We start from the raw sequence: 22,434 nt of genomic DNA, 5'->3' as shown, positions 1-22,434 counted from the left end.
TTCCCTGCTGGGTTTCTATCTTGGCACTCCAGATCAAGCTTTACACCACTGGCCCGATTGGTCCCTGGCTTGGCACACAAGGCTGCCCTGCAAGCGTCACCTCCGCTGACTGGGTCCCTGGCTTGGCACCTGCTGAAGTTTCCAGATTCTTCACCATCCCCGGTTGGTGAAGAATGCTGCTCCAGTACTTGCTTCAGATACTCATAGTGGTCCCTGGTAATAAGGTGGCTGGTCCCTTAGTGGCGACAGCTTCCCCTCTACCGTGACCATGACAGGTTCTCTGGCTGGCAGAACCGTCCATTCTGGTTGGACTGAAAGCCACAATCCCAACCCTGCTCTGCTCTCTTGCTTCTGGATAGGCCATCAGACAGCCTAGCAACCAGATGCCCACAGGATAGGCCCAATCTCCAGCCTAGCAACTCAGGGCAGCACCACACATGTCCACCCAGACAGCCGTCCAGGTGGTACAGAACCCCGATCACCTTACTCCACCTAAATATATAGACTTTCCCAGCAGGCCAAGAGGTTTAAGAAAACCCCTTCCCGTTGGCTGAGATACCCTATATACTCATAAGCTGCCATTGCATTGCCCTCTTTTCTAATGCCACCAAATGCCCGGCCACCTAGTGACAAAAGAGTGAAATCAATTGATCCTCAACAATTGGCCCAGGGTAGCTATACCTGGCAGGTAAAATTAGGAGCAACCCTGAATGAACATCTGAATGATTCAGAGGAGAACTCTGTGAAAGTGTTGTGGTCAGAGGAGACCAAAATCAAGCTCTTTGGCATCAACTCACCTCGCCGTGTTTGGCGGAGGAATACTGCCTATGACCCCAAGAACACCATCCCCACTGTCAAACATGGAGGTGGAAACATTATGCTTTGGGGTTTTTTCTGCTAAGGGGACAGGACAACTTCACTACATCAAAGGGACAATGAATGGGGCCCCTTAGAGGCGCATTCACAAAGGTGGCAGGTGATCGGGAGTGGAAAACCGCCACGGGGCCATGTACAGTACCATCAAATCTTGGGTGAGAACCTCCTTCCCTCAGCCAGGGCATTGAAAATGGGTCGTGGATGGGTATTCTGGCATGACAATGACCCAAAACTCACAGCCAAGGCAACAAAGGAGTGGCTCAAGAAGAAGCACATTAGGATCCTGGAGTGGCCTAGCCAGTCTCCAGACCTTAATCCCATAGAAAATATGTGGAGGCAGCTGAAGGTTCGCGTTACCAAACGTCAGCCTGGAAACCTTATTGACTTGGAGAGGATTTGCAAAGAGGAGTGGGACAAAATCCCTCCTGAGATGTGTGCAAACCTGGTGGGGCCAACTACAAGAAACATCTGACCTCTGTGATTGCCAACAAGGGTTTCTCCACCAAGTACTAAGTCATGCATTGCGAAGGGGTCAAATACCTAATACTTATTTCACTGTATATATTTCTATTGTTTTAATGTTATAATCTGGATTGGTGTCTCTCCATCCAGTCCTGAGATTTACACAGTTCTGCCATGTAGCACAGGGAACCCAACCACACAGAAAGGTGCCACCACCTTCACACAGACAATAGGTGTTCGGGAGAGTATACAACCACCTATTATTATCTATATTACTATTATATTATAGGAATTGGGGTTCCATCTAGTTCTAAAATGTACACAGCTCCACCATATAGCACACAGAGTCCCATCAAACAGACAGGGGCCACCACCTGAAAGTGTTTTGTTTTTTTCCCCCAAAAAAAATTGCGTTTGAAAAAACCGCTGCGCAAATACAGCGCGACCTAAAAAAATTACAACGCCCACCATGTTATTCTCTAGGTCCTCTGCTAAAAAAAAAAAAAAAAAATATATATATATATATATATATATATATATATATATATATATATATATATATATATATATATATATATATATATTTATGGTGTGGAGCCCTCTGACCGATACAGATAAGGATGACAAACAAGGATAACATAAACTCGCTTGCTTGAAATGGACCTGAAAGTGTGCCCTGGTCTAACGTACGGTATACCAAGAATAAGGGGGCACACCTTAAAATGAAATGAATATGAAATGGGTGAAATGAGTACTCATATGAGGAGTATGCTAGAGAAAAGCCCTGATAAAGGGGACGGGTGGGCGGGTATCGCGCACCGGAACCGACGAGGAAGATGGGCGAACGGCAGGTTATATATTCCACCGGGCTCCTCCCATAATTTCAGGCCACCATACTGGCCTTTCTATTTATGGTGTGGAGCCCTCTGACCGATACAGATAAGGATGACAAACAAGGATAACATAAACTCGCTTACTTGAAATGGACCTGAAAGTGTGCCCTGGTCTAACGTACGGTATACCAAGAATAAGGGGGCAAAAACACTCAGGTAGGGGATGCATTTTATTGAATCAAAACTGTTACTGGGTAAGTTTGACAAAGGCCTGGGCCATCTCAATTTGCGGATTGGGTATGTAACGGGCAAAACAGGAGGACTTCCATCTACCCAACTTTTTGATAACATGGACCGGGACCCCTTGGCGGGAGGCCGTTGAAGCTGCCCCGATACGAAATGACTGTCCTGAATAGTGAGCAGGATTGAGGTGAAGGATGCCCAGGAGTATCCTGACATGCTCCATGAACTGGGCTGCGTTGAGAGGTTTCGAGTGAAAGGGCAGAAACGTACTAGTTCCTGGTTGGTCAGCCAAAAGGGTCAACAAGCGGGCGAGAATGGCGACCGGGTACCAGCGGTTGTTGGACTTATAGAAGTGTATGTCCGTACCCGAGCCAAGCTGCTGTGTCTTGGAGACTGCCAAGTGTACGACGAAATGGTCTTTGAATCGGACCAGGTGGCGCCTGCACAGCATGCGTGCTGTGAGGCCACTACCAGTAAACCCGCCCGGCCGCAAGAAGCCGCAGAAGGCCAGGTGCACGGCCGCTTGTAAATGACACTAACGTGGAGACCGAAAAGGTGCAGTGGCCAGGATATCTGACATATTTCTAAAACGTCTCCTGTGATAGGCAGTCGTTTGGTGCCGGCCATCGGCTGGCGCTTCTGGATACCGCGCATAACAGCCTGAACGGCGTGGTAAAATAAGGAGGGTACGGTAGGGTCCTGGAGGGAGGTGAAATGTTATACACCGGTCAGGTATAGCCGGATCGTATTAAGGATAACGCCAACTGCGAGTGGCAGTAGGAAATGAAGGCTATGACTTGCTTGACACGGGACGTCTCTGTGCTGTGATAGGTGATTAAGCGGTTAAAGGCCCTCCAGGCTAATTGATAGGCCTTGAGGTTATTTGCGGGAAAGGGAGTGATCAATGAGTTGAGTAGCCGCTAGGAGGTGAGGGGCTAATCCAGGGTCAGCTGAGACCAGTCCGGGTAGCTGCTGATGTTGGTCCGGCTCCGGGTACCTGAACGAAAACGAGACAAGGTTAAAGCGGGAGAGGGCGTCCGCTGCCTGATTGAATTTACCGGGGATAAAGGAACAACGGATGTTGAACTGAAACAACAACAAGAGCTGGACCAGTCGACGTAGGAAGGACATAATCAACAGAGAGGACGCCTTGGCGCAGCCAGGAATTGCCAGTAACTGGGGAGGCCAGGGAGCTGCGAGCCAGAGGTGGCCAAAAACAGCCGCAAGCCCGTGGAGGCCGCTGCGTCGGTCATCACCTGGGGGGAAAGGGAAGACACGGAGGGAATGAACAGGGAGACGCCATTCCCAGATGATAGGAATTCCTCCCGCATAGCAAGGACTGCTATTGCCGCGGGATCCAGGCTGAGGACTTGCTCTGGATCCTGTGAGAGGGACAGTAAGACCAACAGGCATGACACAAAGGCGCAACCCTGAGGGATGATGCGCATAGGGAAACTCGACATGCCGTGTAGGGACTGTAGGTGTCTTTTGGATGACTAGACTGGGGAATATGCGAGGATATTATATGCCCCTAAAGATGGTAGTTGTGATGGGCGAGCGTTTGCCGTTGGCTATGGGCTGATGCCTCTGGATGCCTCGTAGTGGGGATCTTGCTGTATGGGCCGAATGACAGATTGCTCTCCGTGCACTGTAAGGATAAGAAATGCTGAACGCTGGCTAGAAATAGCCTGGGCGTGCTACAGGAAGAAGCCAGTTGCGTGTGTCAACATGATCCTGGTGCGGGACGGAAGTTGAACTCAACTGTCCTAAGGAAGAGACGAGTAGGCAGACAACAGTGAGTGGTTTGTAAGGAAAGCCACATGAGACGAGTGGCCAATTAAGTGCTGCTGAAAATGACGTGTAGCCAGTTCGTGTGCCACTGAGAACGTGCTTGCCAACGAATGATTGCAAGAAGTTATGCTAAGTCGCGAGCCTTGGTATGACCAAAAGTGTGTTAAACGTGTGCTTGCGACAATTGCCCGGGAGTTTGTCACTGGAGATGTGTACGTAGTGACTGCGAGCCATTCGTGTTACCGCATGTGCACTGCGAAGACTGCAGGAGTTGTGCTTGAATGTATGTTTTGGACGCGTGCTTGCAAGATGTTACCCAGGATGCGTGCTTGCTATGATTGCAAGATGTTATGCTAGGATGCGTGCCTGCGACTAATGCAAGGAGTTATGCCAGGACTCGTGCTTGCAACGATTGCAAGGAATTATGGTAGGTCACATGGGTAGCCAGGCCGGAAAGACAGAAGTCCATCCAGTCCCACCACAAATCAAAATAAATAAGGTATCACACAACCCGACACACCCAATTCTACGCCCGCAGCTGATCCAGAGGAAGGCAAAAACCCCCAACAGAGCATAGCCCAATTTGCTACAGCAGGGGAAAAAATTCCTTCCTGACCCCTCGAGAGGCAATCGGATTTTTCCCTGGATCAACTATTCCTATAAATATAAGTACCCCGTAATACAACGTACCTTCAGGAAGGTATCCAGGCTTTCCCCAAAGCAATCTATCGTGCAGCCAGAAGTGCCTGCCAACAATGATTGCCATAAGTTGTGCCTGGACATCTGCTTGCAACGATTGCAAGAGGTCTATGCTTGAATGCGTGCTTGCCATGATTGCAAGAGGTCTATGCTCGAGTGCGTGCTTGTAATGAGTGCAAGAGGTCTATGCTCAAATGCGTGCTTGCGATGATCGCAAGAGGTCTATGCTCGAATGCGTGCTTGCAACGATTGCAAGAGGTCTATGCTCGAATGCATACTTGCAATGAGTGCCAGAGGTCTATGCTCGAATGTGTGCTTGCAATGATTGCGAGAAGTCTATGCTCGAGTGCGTGTTTGCGATGATCGCAAGAGGTCTATGCTCAAATGCGTGCTTGCGATGATTGCAAGAGGTCTTATGCTCGAATGCGTGCTTGCAATGATTGCAAGAGGTCTATGCTCGAATGCCTGCTTGCAAGGAGTGCCAGAGGTCTATGCTCGAATGCATGCTTGCAATGAGTGCCAGAGGTCTATGCTCGAATGTGTGCTTGCAATGATTACGAGAAGTCTATGTCTGGATGCGTGCTTGCCATGATTGCAAGAAGTCTACGCTTGGATGTGTGTTTGCAACGATTGCAAGAAGTCTACGCTTGTATGTGGAGAAAACGGCGAGACCCGCCTAAACGAAGCTGTGTTTCCCTTCCGAGGCAACTAATAATGAAATGAGGCCGAGGAGCAAGGCCCCCAGTAGGCGTCCAAGCATTGAAGAATCAACTGGACCCAAACCGGGAAGCGGTATGTGACAGTGAAATGAGAGAACCTGCCATGACAGAGATCCAGATCGCCATGCCACAACTTGCGACCGAGCACGAAACGGATTCTGGAGCATGTACTGAAATGAGGCCATTCCTGGGGCACGCCGAGACGAATTTGGTACACAGATGTGACTATTCGTACCGGAACGTGATAGGTGAAATGAAATGAAAACCCATGACAAAGACAAGAATCAGAGGACGAGCCCTTGAACCAAACAGATGAATCCTGTCTTTGGAGCATGTACTGAAATGAGGCGTAGCAGCTGGGCACACCAGAACGAATCAGTGCATAAAAACAAAATGCGACAGGATTCGAATTGGAGCGTAATAAGTGACAGAAATGATATGCCATGACAGAGACAAGATTCAACGACTGGACTGATGGTTACAACAAAGAATCCGTCTCTGGAGCATGTACTGAAATGAGGCGTAGCAGCTGGGCACACCGGGACGAATCGGTGCATAAATAAATGCAACAGGATTCGAATCGGAGCGTAATAAGTGACAGAAATGATATCCCATGACAGAGACAAGATTCAACGACTGGACTGATGGTAGCAATAAAGAAACCGTCTCTGGAGCATGTACTGAAATGAGGCGTAGCAGCTGGGCACACCAGAACGAATCGGTGCATAAAAAATGCGACAGGATTTGAATTGGAGTGTAATAAGTGACAGAAATGATGTCCCATGACAGAGACAGGATTCAACGACTGGACCGTAGGTTACAAAGAATCCGTCTCTGGAGCATGTACCGAAATGAGGCGTAGCAGCTGGGCACACCAGGACGAATCGGTGCATAGAAGAATGCGACAGGATTCGAATTGGAGCGTAATAAGTGACAGAAATGGTATGCCATGACAAAGACAAGAATCAGGGACCGTGCGTGAACCTGCGAGTGATTCAGTCTCTGGAGCATGTACAGAAATGAGGCCGAACCCTGGGGCACTTCAAAGCGAATCGGTGCACCAGAGGTGCGACAGGATTCGCGCCGGAGTGCGACTAGTGACAGAAATGATTTGAAACGGTAGAAATGACTGGGAGTGAAATGATTTGAAATGAGATGAAATGAGATACATAACATAACTGCATGAATGAAGAGATATATATTCGAACTGGAGCAGACCAAGCGAAACGTGCCGACTGCTTGCCTTGTCGTAACAAGCAGTCGGTTGTGAGTCGAACGATTCGACCGATACTAATAGAAATGCTCGGGCAGTCGAATGGTTTCGAATGCCGTACCTGCGAATGAATCGCCTGACGTGGCGTAATCGAACGTGTCGAAAGGTGATAACGACTACATCGAAAGTAGAAAACAGTGACATGCGTACGAGGGCCACAGTAAAACATTCGATTTGAAAAGAAGCGAGCGGTTCGTGAGTACAGGGAATGTTGATGGTACATCGAAATACGTAAATTGAAAAGGGGGTGCCGAAGCCAAACCTGCGACAGCCGGCCCAACGTGTAACGACAAATTCGATGGGTACGACGACACTCCGACGGCGAAACTCACGGACGCTGATGAACGGGAAGACGAGTTGTCAAGACGGAAACGAATAACGTGGGAACTCACGAACAGGCTCACTGCGTCTGGTCTGGATAGTCGGCCCTTGATATCTGACGTATCAGGTATCGCGCACCGGAACCGACGAGGAAGATGGGCGAACGGCAGGTTATATATTCCACCGGGCTCCTCCCATAATTTCAGGCCACCATACTGGCCTTTCTATATATATATATATAATGCTGGGGGAGGGTTCTAAGTAATTTTCTTGCACAAAAAAAGTCAATTGATTTTTACATGTAGGAGCGAAGTGACAGAAACTGGTTAATAAAACGGGAAATGCCAACCGCGGCAAAACCGCGCGGGGGGGGGGGGGTGGGGGGAACACTGCGTTCTCTTTCTGCAGCTTCTCCTTTGAAGTCTATTGAACCAGAGAAACGCAGGGTTTAAAAAAAAAAAAGTCTCTGACCCGTTCCAAAGAGCTCAGTGCTCACCAGGGATGCCGATCGGTGCCCATTAGGGATGAAAAAAAAAAGCATAGATGTGATCGTGTCCCATAGGAAGCCATGTTAGATGGACTGTAGTGTGTTTCTGCAAAAAACAAAAACAAAAAAACGCATAGGTGTGAAGCGCCACCGTCGTCTGTCCCGGTGTTTTCTCAACTCCAGTCCTCAAGGCGCCCCCACACACGTCGTGTTTTCAGGCTTCTCCATTATTCTGCACAGGTGATTTGATCGGTTTCGCTGCCTTTAGTAACCACAACAGCCGTTTTCATCGGAGGGAAATCCTGAAAACATGACCTGTCGGGGCAACTTGAGGACTGGAGCTGAGAAGAAAACGCTCTATCCCAGTGTGCCAGCTTTGTGAATGGAGTCTATTCAACGTTGAGCCCCCCCCCCCCCTCCTGATGTGGGTGGAGCCTTCCCTGATCTTCCTGTCATTCTGGCTGTTTCTAAGGAGACGAAGAAAAAACAGCCCAGAGGCCAACAACAGCCAGAGTAAGGTGCCCGGGATCAGCTCTCGGCATCCATCGGTTGGGGTTCCTGTGTGGAGAGGCGGATGAGGAAGGAGGGACGGACAGGTGACTGGCGCAGGTACACCGGGCCTGGTAGGGGGGGAATGTGGGGCGGTGTGGCACCCCTACACGGCTCCAGAGATACGTGGGGGGGATTTATTAAAGGCAAATAGGCTATTTACTAGCAAGGGAAGTTGCACTTTGCAAGGGAATTTCCCCCCTAGAGTTTAATGCGGGGACATGCAATTAGTGGACCTCCAGCTGTTGCAGAACCACAAGTCCCATGAGGCATAGCAAGACTCAAGCCACAAGCATGAAACCCAGAGGCAGAGGCGTGATGGGACTTGTAGTTCTGCAACAGCTGGAAGTCCGCTAATTGCATCTCCCTAGTTTAGTGAATGAGGTTTTGTCCACCATCCAATCATGTGCAAGCAAAAATAATTTTTTTGGGGTTTTTTTTTTACATACTTTCCAAGGATGCATGTGAACTGGTGCAAACAGACAGCTTCCACTGTACCTGGATGAGGCAAAGTCGCATGTAACTGGGCGGCATGCAAACAGCAGTTTTGTAGTGGTTTGTACAATGGCTGCTCCTCTGAATTGGACAATTGGCTGCGGGCAGAACCACTGTCCCCAGAAGCAAGTTGCAGGCCAGGGTCGAGTCAGAGTCCCTAATTGTAAGGAACTGCCCAAACGAGGGTCTGCTTATAAACAGTGGCTGCACCGGCCATTGGTTTGTACAATGGATGCCGCCTCTGGACACAGCGGCACTGTGGTCCTTGGTCACATGTGAACTAGACAACCGCCACCACCCCCCTCGAGTCCCACCGCCACCACCCCCCTTTTGACTCCCACCGCCACCATCCCCCTTGAGCCCCACCGCCACCACCCCCCCTTCAGTACAACCACCACCACCCCCCTCGAGTCCCACCGCCACCACCCCCCCTCAAGCCCCACTGTCACCACCCCCCTCGAGCCCCACCGTCACCAACCCCCTCGAGCTCCACCACCCCCCCTTCAGTACAACCGCCACCACCCCCTGAGTCCCACTGCCACCACCCCCTCTAGAGTACAACTGCCACCAACCCCCCACAAGTCCCACCGCCACCCCCCCTCGAGTCCCACCACCACCACCCCCCCTCCAGTACAACCGCTACAACCCCCCTCCAGTACAACCGCCGCCACCCCCCCTCGAGCCCTACCTCCACCACCCCCTAGAGTCCCACCGCCACTACCCCCTCGAGTCCCACCGCCACCATTCCCCCCTAGAGTCCCACTACCCCCCTCCAGTACAACCGCTACACCCCCCTCCAGTACAACCGCCGCCACCCCCCCTCGAGTCCCACCGCCACCACCCCTCGAATGCCACTGCCACCACCCCCCTCCAGTACAACCACAATGAATGAATGAATGAATGAATGAAATACTTATATAGCGCACAATGCGAACTGAATCGCCTCTAGGCGCTGTGGCGAGCTTTGATCATCTGCTAAAAGAGGAAGGTCTTGAGTTTTTTCCTAAAAGCCAGGTGATTTTCTTCCAGGCGGATGTTGATTGGTAGAGCATTCCATAGCCGAGGCCCTTGGACAGCGAATCTCCGATCACCCTTGGATTTATACCGGGCTTTGGGCACGAGGAGGAGGTTTTTGTTGGCTGATCGAAGACTGCGGTTTGGTGTGTAATGATTTATTTTCTCCATTAGGTATTGCGGAGCTTCTCTATGCACGCATTTGTGGGTGAGGCAAAGGGTCTTGAACGTGATCCGATTTTTTACGGTTAGCCAATGTAAGCTCCTCAGTGAAGGAGAAATGTATTCCCAGGGTTTTTTTCCTGTTATCAGCCTTGCCGCCGTGTTTTGGATCAGTTGTAATCGCGCAAGTTGATATTGTGGTAATCCTATGTAAAGCGAGTTTGCGTAGTCCAGTCCTGAATTAATAATCAATCACCCCCCTCGAGTCCCACCGCCACCACCCCCCCTCCAGTACAACCGCCACCACCCCCCTTGAGTTCCACTGCCACCACCCCCCCTTGAGTCCCACTGCCACCACCCCCCCCCTCCAGTACAACTGCTACCACCCCCCTCCAGTACAACCGCCGCCACCCCCCCTCGAGTCCCACCTCCACCACCCCTCGAGTCCCACTGCCACCCCCCCCCTCCAGTACAACCATCATCAACCCCCCTTGAGTCCCACCACCACAACCGCCACCCCCCTCCAGTACAACCACCACCACCCCCCCTCGAGTACAAATTCTACCACCCCCCTCCAGTACCACCAACCCCCTCCAGTACAACCGCTACAACCCCCCCTCCAGTACAACCGCTACCACCCCCTTCTAGTACAACCACCCACCCTCCAGTACACCCTCCAGTACAACCGCCAACACCCCTCCTCGAGTACCACCACCCCCCTCCAGTAAAACCGCTACCACCCCCTCGAGTACCACCACCCCCTCCACTACCACTGCCACCACCCCCCTCCAGTACAACCGCTACCACCTCCTCGAGTACCACCGCTACCAGCCCCCCTCCAGTACAACCACTACCAGCCCCCCCCCCCAGTACAACCTCTGCTATGAACGCAGCAGCACACTGCGCTATGGTAAGACTGCATGCAAACTGGATATTAGCTACAGCCAGAACCGCTTGCGTCTGGGCACAAGTTGACCCTTCTGGATGCAGCAGCATTCTATGTTAAGGCTGTATGCAGCTGGACTATCAGCTATGGCCAAAACCATCAAGCTTCTCGCCCATAAAGCAGCCCATTGAGCTAAATGGGGTGCCCTACGTGCAACGCATGGAATCGCATAAAACATCACACACACTCTGATGGTGTGCATGGAGTCTAAGGCCAGGTTTCGCATTTGCATTTTCCCACAACACGCAGAAATGCCCTGCCTTTTTGCAGATGTTCATAATGGATAATTCTTAATGGAACCTCCCATGCATCTGGTAACACACGCACTTTAATGCGCGCCAAAACGCAAGGTGTTGCAGCACAACGCATTTCAGCGTGATTTCTCAAAAGTGTCAGTGACTTATTTTTTACTGTTTTTTGTGCGTATAGCCCATTGAAATAATGGTACCAATAGAGCCTTACAACTTGTATTTATAAAGTCACTGGTCCCCAATAGGTGGTAATTAAAATGGCAAGAGTCATCTTGAATCATCTGCGTGGTGACGTTACATTGCACTTTAATGTACGTTCCTCCTACAAAAGCTCAGTGGTTGGTTCTTCCAACTTGTGGCTGTAAATTTACTGAGCTTCGGAAATAATTCTCAATCATTTCCTCGTGACATTTATCACGTCACCGCCCCCCATAGGTGGTGACTAACACGGCAAGGCGCATATTGAATCATCTGCGTGGTGACGTTGCATTACATTTTAATGTATGTGCCTCCTGAAAAAACTCAGTAGTTGGTTCTTAATTGTAGCTGCAAGCTCAACAATGAGGGAGATTCCGACATAACATTCCCAAGCACGGCATCAAGACTAGTGATGGATGAACTTCCGACGGGACGTTTCGCGAACACGGCCGATAGTTCGTGAACCGTAACGTTCGTGGCGGGCCCCATTAACTTCAATGGGAGGCGAACTTTGCAAACCTATAGGTCAAATTTGCAGCCACAAAATAATTACTAGCTGTGCAAACATAGTCCCACCACATGGCCAATGACATAGCACATGTATGAGATGAATCTGGGATCGACAACTACAAGCATTCTTTTTTTATATGTGAAATTGTGACAATTCAGGACTGTGGAGCGCATGAAGGCAATGGAGGAGAGGGAAGGTCAGGGTAGGCAAAGAAGAGGGTGCAGGAGATGATCACCAGCAGCGTGACATACAGCAATGACACCTGCACCGTGATATACAGCACTGACACCAGCACCGTGATAGAGAGCACTGACATCAGCAGCGTGACATACAGCAATGACACCTGCACCGTGATAGAGTGATCTGACACCAGCACCGTGATAGAGAGCACTGACATCAGCAGCGTGACATACAGCAATGACACCTGCACCGTGATAGAGTGATCTGACACCAGCACGGTGATAGAGAGCACTGACATCAGCAGCGTGACATACAGCAATGACACCTGCATCATGATAGAGTGATCTGACACCAGCACCGTGATAGAGAGCACTGACATCAGCAGCGTGACATAAAGCACTGACATCAGCAGCGTGACATAAAGCACTGACACCAGCACCGTGATATACAGCACTGACACCAGCACCGTGATAGAGAGCACTGACATCAGCAGCTTGACATACAGCAATGACACCTGCATCATGATAGAGTGATCTGACACCAGCACCATGATAGAGAGCACTGACATCAGCAGCGTGACATAAAGCACTGACACCAGCACCGTGATATACAGCACTGACATCAGCAGCGTGACATACAGCAATGACACCTGCACCGTGATAGAGTGATCTGACACCAGCACGGTGATAGAGAGCACTGACATCAGCAGCGTGACATACAGCAATGACACCTGCATCATGATAGAGTGATCTGACACCAGCACCGTGATAGAGAGCACTGACATCAGCAGCGTGACATAAAGCACTGACATCAGCAGCGTGACATAAAGCACTGACACCAGCACCGTGATATACAGCACTGACACCAGCACCGTGATAGAGAGCACTGACATCAGCAGCATGACATACAGCAATGACACCTGCATCATGATAGAGTGATCTGACACCAGCACCATGATAGAGAGCACTGACATCAGCAGCGTGACATAAAGCACTGACACCAGCACCGTGATATACAGCACTGACATCAGCAGCGTGACATACAGCAATGACACCTGCACCGTGATAGAGTGATCTGACACCAGCACCGTGGTAGAGAGCACTGACATCAGCAGCGTGACATAAAGCACTGACACCAGCACCGTGATATACAGCACTGACACCAGCACTGTGATATACAGCACTGACACCTGCACCCTAAGCAGCCCCAGGAGGAAGTCAGCATAGCACAGGGATGGTGGGAGCCCCTCATAATGAGCATAGCACAGGGATGGTGGGAGCCCCTCATAATATGCACAGCAGAGGTACAGCCCCAGGAGGAAGTCAGCACAGCATAGGGATGGTGGGAGCCGCTCATAATAAGCAGCCCCAGGAGGATGTCAGCATAGCACAGGGATGGTAGGAGCCCCTCATAATAAGCAGCCCCAGGAGGAAGTCAGGACAGCACAGGGATGGTGGGAGCCCCTCATAATGAGCATAGCACAGGGATGGTGGGAGCCCCTCATAATGAGCATAGCACAGGAATGGTGGGAGCCCCATCATAATAAGCAGCCCCAGGAGGATGTCAGCATTAGTGATGGACGAACTTCCGACGGGACGTTTCGCGAACGCGAAACGCGAACGGACACAAACGTTCGCGAAAACGACCGTTCGCCGCGGGCTCCATTGACTTCAATGGGAGGCGAATTTCGCAAACCTTTAGGTCGAATTTGCGGCCACGGGGTAATTATTAGGGGGTAGCACGTAGTCCCACCACCTGGACAATAGCATAATACATGTATGAGGTGAATTTGGGATCGATAACTACAAGCATTTTTTTTTTATTTGGGAAATTGTTCTGACAATTCAGGACTATGGAGCTAATGAAGGCAATGGAGGAGAGGGAAGGTCAGGGACCAGGGTAGGCAAACAAGAGGGTGCAGGAGATACAGAGCACTGACAGCAGCACCGTAATACAGAGCACTGACATCAGCACCGTGACATACAGCGCTGACAGCAGCTCCGTGACATACAGCGCTGACAGCAGCTCCGTGACATACAGCGCTGACAGCAGCTCCGTGACATACAGCGCTGACAGCAGCTCCGTGACATACAGCGCTGACAGCAGCTCCGTGACATACAGCGCTGACAGCAGCACCGTGACATACAGCGCTGACAGCAGCTCCGTGACATACAGCGCTGACAGCAGCTCCGTGACATACAGCGCTGACAGCAGCTCCGTGACATACAGCACTGACAGCAGCTCCGTGACATACAGCGCTGACAGCAGCTCCGTGACATACAGCGCTGACAGCAGCACCGTGACATACAGCGCTGACAGCAGCTCCGTGACATACAGCGCTGACAGCAGCTCCGTGACATACAGCGCTGACAGCAGCTCCGTGACATACAGCGCTGACAGCAGCTCCGTGACATACAGCGCTGACAGCAGCTCCGTGACATACAGCGCTGACAGCAGCTCCGTGACATACAGCGCTGACAGCAGCTCCGTGACATACAGCGCTGACAGCAGCTCCGTGACATACAGCGCTGACAGCAGCTCCGTGACATACAGCGCTGACAGCAGCTCCGTGACATACAGCGCTGACAGCAGCACCGTAAGCAGCCCCAGGAGGAAGTCAGCACAGCACAGGGATGGTGTGATCCCCTCATAATAAGAACCCCCAGGAGGAAGTCAGCACAGCACAGGGATGGTGGGAGCCCCTCATAATAAGAACACCCAGGAGGAAGTCAGCACAGCACAGGGATGGTGGGAACCCCTCATAATAAGCAGCCCCAGTAGAAATATGACACCGCTCAACCTCTTCAAAGAGGAGGGTAGGGGCATATAGTACGGTGTGCTTTTTTGGGTCAGGGAAGTGAGCCAAATGAATTAAGAAGGTCTGTGTGCTTGATTCCAAAAATTGTTTATAGACATATACATGGTCTACTGATCACATGTGTTGAATTCCTCCGAGATCCATGCCTCATTCATTTTTAGAAATGTGAGGTAGTTAACACTGTGGTGAGCTAGGCGAGTACGCTTATCGGTCACAATCCCCCCTGCTGCGCTGAACGTCCTTTCGGACAGGACACTGGATGAGGGGCAAGCCAACAGTTCGATTGCAAATTGGGCAAGCTCTGGCCAGAGGTCAAGCCTGCCCACCCAGTAGTCTAGGGGTTCATCACTCCTCAGAGCGTCCACATCGGCCGTTAACCCAATGTAGTCGGACACCTGACGGTCTAGGCGTTCCCTGATGCTGGATCCGGATGACACCTGTCGATGGGTCGGCTGAAAGAATGACCTCATATCCGAAGTCACCAACACATCTTCAAACCGGCCTCTTCTTGCAGGCGCTGTTGGATTGGTACCCGCAAATCCTTCTCTGGGAGTGGGAATTGCTCCTCTGCCAGCGCACGCAAAAGCAGAATGCAGCATTTCTCGAAGCAAGGCCTGGAAGTGCTGCATTCTGACAGCCCTCTGCGACGGCGGTAACATTTCCGCCATTTTGTGTTTGTACCGGGGGTCTAAGTACGTTGCCACCCAGTACTGGTCCTTGACCCTCATGCTTTTTATACGGGGGTCCCTATTAAAACACTGGAGCATGAAGGCCCCCATTTGCACTAAAGTGGAAGCGGTGTGGTGGCCTGGCTCCTGCTCATCATCCAGGATAATGTCGTCCTCTTCATTCTCCTCTCCCCATCCTCGCACAACAGGGATCCCAGAAAGGTTTAAAGCATGCTCTTCTTGCTCCTGCTCATCCGCCCCGGCACCATCCTCCTCTGACTCCTCATCAGACTCCTGTTGTTGACTTGTCTCAGATAGAGTAGCCCCCCCTGGGAATTCATCCAGCATTGCGACTTCCTCATCTTCCCGCTCCTGCTCCTCCACAGCCTGATCAATGACACGACGCAATGCACGCTCCAGAAAGAAGGCATAAGGTACCATGTCACTGATGGCGCCATGGCTGCGACTGACCAGTTTGGTGATCTCCTCAAATGGCCGCAGAAGTCTGCATGTGTCGCGCATGAGCAGCCACTGGCGCGGTGAAAAAAAACCCAGCTCCCCAGAACCGTTTCTTTCGCAGAGTTCATACAGGTAGACGTTAACTGCACGTTTCTGCTGGAGCAGCCTATCAAGCATATAGAAGGTTGAGTTCCATCGCGTCGGGCAATCGCAAATAAGACGTCTGACCGGCAGATGGTGTCGCCGCTGAATGTCAGCAAGGCGAGCCATGGCCGTGTAAGATCTTCTGAAATGGGCCGAGATTTTCCTTGCCTGCCGCAAGATGTCCTGGACCCCAGGGTATTTGACAAGGAATCGCTGCACGACCAAGTTTAAGACGTGTGCCATGCACGGCACGTGCGTGATTTTGCCCTGTTTCAATGCGCTAAGCAGATTGGCACCGTTGTCACACACCACTTTACCAACTGTCAAATTGAGCGGTGTTAGCCACTCATCTGCCTGTGAACGCAAAGCTGAAAGGAGTGCCGGGCCAGTGTGGCTCTTTGCTTCCAGGCACAACAGACGCAGCACGGCATGGCAACGTCTCACCTGGCATGTGGAATAGGTTCTGGGGAGCTTGGGCGGTGCAGTGGAAGAGACGCTAGCAGCGGAAAAGGAGGAGGCAGCTGAGGAGGAGAGGGAGGAGGATGGAGTAGGAGGAGGAGAAGAAGAGTCAGGCCTGCATGCAATCCGTGGCGGTAAAACCAAATCTACACGGGTGCCACGGGTTACATGCTTGACGGCCGTCAGAAGGTTCACCCAGTGGGCAGTAAAACTGATATACCTTCCCTGCCCGTGTTTGCTAGACCACGTGTCTGTGGTCAGATGTATCTTGGCACCGACACTGTGTGCCAGAGATACATTCACTTGCCGCTGAACATGGCCATATAGCTCTGGGATGCCCTTCTCTGAGAAATACTTCCTTCCTGGGACCTTCCATTGTGGTGTTCCAATGGCCACAAATTTGCGAAAGGCCTCCGAGTCCACCAGTTTATATGGCAGTAGTTGGCGGGCTATGAGTTCTGACAAGCCAGCCGCCAACCGTTGGGCAAGAGGGTTATCCGGCGTCATCATTTTTTTACGCTCAAACATTAGGCCCACGGAAGCCTGCCTTTTTGCAGAAAAATGTGAGCTTGGCGTGATGGAAGGTGGAGTGGAGGACAATTGTGAGGAGAGAGGAGAAGGAGAAGTAGAAGACGAGGCTGGACGGTGAGAGCCTGCAGTGTGGCTTTGTGTGTTCCGTTGCTCCCACTGGGCTCGGTGATGGCTGCTCATGTGCCTTCTTAAGGCGGTCGTCCCTAGGTGAGTATTGGGCTTACCGCGACTAACGCGTTGACTGCAAAGATTGCAGATGGCAACGCTATTGTCAGCAGCGGACACGTTAAAAAAAGCCCACACTGCGGAGCCATGTGCCGGTGTCCTGGGAGCGCCAGATGTGACCGTACATGGTCGATGACTCGCTCCTGATACATTTGCAGTCTGCTTTGTCCCTGCTGTGCAATGTAAGTCATTGCTGCTTCTCCTCCCTATCTGCTGGTCCATATCTCCCTCTGAACTCCCCTCCTCTTCCTCTCTTGTGGGCACCCACGTGACATCACTAGACACGTCATCATCAACGTCACCTTCCCCACCGCTATAAGTAGAGTAGGCAGCAACACCGGGGACCAACCTCCTCCTTGGGCTGATCTGGGTACTGGCGTCAGACTGCTGAGTAGCGCTTGTTGCTACCTCCTCTTCCTGATCCAATACCAAGAGTGGCTGCGCATCAGAAATGTCCTCTTGATATGGATCGGAAAATAATTCCAGTGACTCAAGCGGAAGGTATGTGGTGGTGGTGGTGGTGGTCGTGTTGTTGGTGGTAGTGTCTTTGGGGGTGCACATAGCAGAGAGTGAAGAAGAGGGTGCAGATCGAGAGGATGAGGAGGGTGCAGAAGAGTAAGGCTGAGCGAGCCACTCAACCAAGTCTGGTGCATCCTTTAAAGTAATTGAACGCACCTTCTGCAACTTCCCACTTTGGCTCAAGCCTGTTGCTCCTGCCCTACCCCTACCACCCCTGCGGAAGGGCCTGCCTCTTCCTCTGCATGTCATTTTTTAAATGACCCTGTGACAAAACTCTTAGTCCCTATACCGCTGAAGGACTGCTGCAGTATAGGTGAGCGGTCAGCAGTGGTGCACGTCAACCCTATCTATTGTGGACCTATAGCGGTCCTTACAGAACAGCAGACTGTACCGCACTCAAGCCTATGTACCGTAGCACCCTATACCAAGTTACCAGTCCTTATAAGAACTTTTGTGGACCAAGCAGGTTGTGTATTAGTGTTTAGCAGACTGTACGTCAGTCCCTATACCGCTGAAGGACTGCTGCAGTATAGGGCAGCGGTCAGCAGTGGTGCACGTCAACCCTATCTATTGTGGACCGATAGCGGTCCTTACAGAACAGCAGACTGTACCGCACTCAAGCCTATGTACCGTAGCACCCTATACCAAGTTACCAGTCCTTATAAGAACTTTTGTGGACCAAGCAGGTTGTGTATTAGTGTTTAGCAGACTGTACGTCAGTCCCTATACCGCTGAAGGACTGCTGCAGTATAGGGCAGCGGTCAGCAGTGGTGCACGTCAACCCTATCTATTGTGGACCGATAGCGGTCCTTACAGAACAGCAGACTGTACCGCACTCAAGCCTATGTACCGTAGCACCCTATACCAAGTTACCAGTCCTTATAAGAACTTTTGTGGAACAAGCAGGTTGTGTGTTAGTGATTAGCAGACTGTACGTCAGTCCCTATACCGCTGAAGGACTGCTGCAGTATAGGTGAGCGGTCAGCAGTGGTGCACGTCAACCCTATCTATTGTGGACCGATAGCGGTCCTTACAGAACAGCAGACTGTACCGCACTCAAGCCTATGTACCGTAGCACCCTATACCAAGTTACCAGTCCTTATAAGAACTTTTGTGGACCAAGCAGGTTGTGTATTAGTGTTTAGCAGACTGTACGTCAGTCCCTATACCGCTGAAGGACTGCTGCAGTATAGGGCAGCGGTCAGCAGTGGTGCACGTCAACCCTATCTATTGTGGACCGATAGCGGTCCTTACAGAACAGCAGACTGTACCGCACTCAAGCCTATGTACCGTAGCACCCTATACCAAGTTACCAGTCCTTATAAGAACTTTTGTGGACCAAGCAGGTTGTGTATTAGTGTTTAGCAGACTGTACGTCAGTCCCTATACCGCTGAAGGACTGCTGCAGTATAGGGCAGCGGTCAGCAGTGGTGCACGTCAACCCTATCTATTGTGGACCGATAGCGGTCCTTACAGAACAGCAGACTGTACCGCACTCAAGCCTATGTACCGTAGCACCCTATACCAAGTTACCAGTCCTTATAAGAACTTTTGTGGAACAAGCAGGTTGTGTGTTAGTGATTAGCAGACTGTACGTCAGTCCCTATACCGCTGAAGGACTGCTGCAGTATAGGTGAGCGGTCAGCAGTGGTGCACGTCAACCCTATCTATTGTGGACCGATAGCGGTCCTTACAGAACAGCAGACTGTACCGCACTCAAGCCTATGTACCGTAGCACCCTATACCAAGTTACCAGTCCTTATAAGAACTTTTGTGGACCAAGCAGGTTGTGTATTAGTGTTTAGCAGACTGTACGTCAGTCCCTATACCGCTGAAGGACTGCTGCAGTATAGGGCAGCGGTCAGCAGTGGTGCACGTCAACCCTATCTATTGTGGACCGATAGCGGTCCTTACAGAACAGCAGACTGTACCGCACTCAAGCCTATGTACCGTAGCACCCTATACCAAGTTACCAGTCCTTATAAGAACTTTTGTGGACCAAGCAGGTTGTGTATTAGTGTTTAGCAGACTGTACGTCAGTCCCTATACCGCTGAAGGACTGCTGCAGTATAGGGCAGCGGTCAGCAGTGGTGCACGTCAACCCTATCTATTGTGGACCGATAGCGGTCCTTACAGAACAGCAGACTGTACCGCACTCAAGCCTATGTACCGTAGCACCCTATACCAAGTTACCAGTCCTTATAAGAACTTTTGTGGAACAAGCAGGTTGTGTGTTAGTGATTAGCAGACTGTACGTCAGTCCCTATACCGCTGAAGGACTGCTGCAGTATAGGTGAGCGGTCAGCAGTGGTGCACGTCAACCCTATCTATTGTGGACCGATAGCGGTCCTTACAGAACAGCAGACTGTACCGCACTCAAGCCTATGTACCGTAGCACCCTATACCAAGTTACCAGTCCTTATAAGAACTTTTGTGGACCAAGCAGGTTGTGTATTAGTGTTTAGCAGACTGTACGTCAGTCCCTATACCGCTGAAGGACTGCTGCAGTATAGGGCAGCGGTCAGCAGTGGTGCACGTCAACCCTATCTATTGTGGACCGATAGCGGTCCTTACAGAACAGCAGACTGTACCGCACTCAAGCCTATGTACCGTAGCACCCTATACCAAGTTACCAGTCCTTATAAGAACTTTTGTGGAACAAGCAGGTTGTGTGTTAGTGATTAGCAGACTGTACGTCAGTCCCTATACCGCTGAAGGACTGCTGCAGTATAGGTGAGCGGTCAGCAGTGGTGCACGTCAACCCTATCTATTGTGGACCGATAGCGGTCCTTACAGAACAGCAGACTGTACCGCACTCAAGCCTATGTACCGTAGCACCCTATACCAAGTTACCAGTCCTTATAAGAACTTTTGTGGACCAAGCAGGTTGTGTATTAGTGTTTAGCAGACTGTACGTCAGTCCCTATACCGCTGAAGGACTGCTGCAGTATAGGGCAGCGGTCAGCAGTGGTGCACGTCAACCCTATCTATTGTGGACCGATAGCGGTCCTTACAGAACAGCAGACTGTACCGCACTCAAGCCTATGTACCGTAGCACCCTATACCAAGTTACCAGTCCTTATAAGAACTTTTGTGGAACAAGCAGGTTGTGTGTTAGTGATTAGCAGACTGTACGTCAGTCCCTATACCGCTGAAGGACTGCTGCAGTATAGGTGAGCGGTCAGCAGTGGTGCACGTCAACCCTATCTATTGTGGACCGATAGCGGTCCTTACAGAACAGCAGACTGTACCGCACTCAAGCCTATGTACCGTAGCACCCTATACCAAGTTACCAGTCCTTATAAGAACTTTTGTGGACCAAGCAGGTTGTGTATTAGTGTTTAGCAGACTGTACGTCAGTCCCTATACCGCTGAAGGACTGCTGCAGTATAGGGCAGCGGTCAGCAGTGGTGCACGTCAACCCTATCTATTGTGGACCGATAGCGGTCCTTACAGAACAGCAGACTGTACCGCACTCAAGCCTATGTACCGTAGCACCCTATACCAAGTTACCAGTCCTTATAAGAACTTTTGTGGACCAAGCAGGTTGTGTGTTAGTGTTTAGCAGACTGTACGTCAGTCCCTATACCGCTGAAGGACTGCTGCAGTATAGGGCAGCGGTCAGCAGTGGTGCACGTCAACCCTATCTATTGTGGACCGATAGCGGTCCTTACAGAACAGCAGACTGTACCGCACTCAAGCCTATGTACCGTAGCACCCTATACCAAGTTACCAGTCCTTATAAGAACTTTTGTGGAACAAGCAGGTTGTGTGTTAGTGATTAGCAGACTGTACGTCAGTCCCTATACCGCTGAAGGACTGCTGCAGTATAGGTGAGCGGTCAGCAGTGGTGCACGTCAACCCTATCTATTGTGGACCGATAGCGGTCCTTACAGAACAGCAGACTGTACCGCACTCAAGCCTATGTACCGTAGCACCCTATACCAAGTTACCAGTCCTTATAAGAACTTTTGTGGACCAAGCAGGTTGTGTATTAGTGTTTAGCAGACTGTACGTCAGTCCCTATACCGCTGAAGGACTGCTGCAGTATAGGGCAGCGGTCAGCAGTGGTGCACGTCAACCCTATCTATTGTGGACCGATAGCGGTCCTTACAGAACAGCAGACTGTACCGCACTCAAGCCTATGTACCGTAGCACCCTATACCAAGTTACCAGTCCTTATAAGAACTTTTGTGGACCAAGCAGGTTGTGTATTAGTGTTTAGCAGACTGTACGTCAGTCCCTATACCGCTGAAGGACTGCTGCAGTATAGGGCAGCGGTCAGCAGTGGTGCACGTCAACCCTATCTATTGTGGACCGATAGCGGTCCTTACAGAACAGCAGACTGTACCGCACTCAAGCCTATGTACCGTAGCACCCTATACCAAGTTACCAGTCCTTATAAGAACTTTTGTGGAACAAGCAGGTTGTGTGTTAGTGATTAGCAGACTGTACGTCAGTCCCTATACCGCTGAAGGACTGCTGCAGTATAGGGCAGCGGTCAGCAGTGGTGCACGTCAACCCTATCTATTGTGGACCGATAGCGGTCCTTACAGAACAGCAGACTGTACCGCACTCAAGCCTATGTACCGTAGCACCCT

General features: G+C 50.9%; 1 protein-coding gene across 2 annotated transcripts in view; it reads left to right on the top strand.

Annotated features, from left to right (window-relative positions):
* Positions 1–8,149: 8,149 nt before the first annotated feature.
* LOC143945630 (uncharacterized) overlaps positions 8,150–22,434 on the top strand; it is a 52,829-nt gene continuing 38,544 nt past the window's right edge. The window contains exon 1 of one of the 2 annotated variants that reach the window (XM_077465154.1): positions 8,150–8,313. The gene's annotated coding sequence lies outside the window, so the exon portion shown is untranslated. The remainder of the gene's footprint in view (positions 8,314–22,434) is intronic. The other variant, XM_077465155.1, reaches the window with a different exon arrangement.

This window comes from Lithobates pipiens, unplaced genomic scaffold (assembly GCF_037356315.1).
Source record: "Lithobates pipiens isolate NorthernLeopardFrog02 unplaced genomic scaffold, aLitPip1_a1.2 Scaffold_1, whole genome shotgun sequence".
NCBI lineage: Eukaryota > Metazoa > Chordata > Amphibia > Anura > Ranidae > Lithobates > Lithobates pipiens.
The sequence above is the reverse complement of the archived record's forward strand: the minus strand, read 5'-3'. Positions and strand labels throughout refer to the sequence as shown.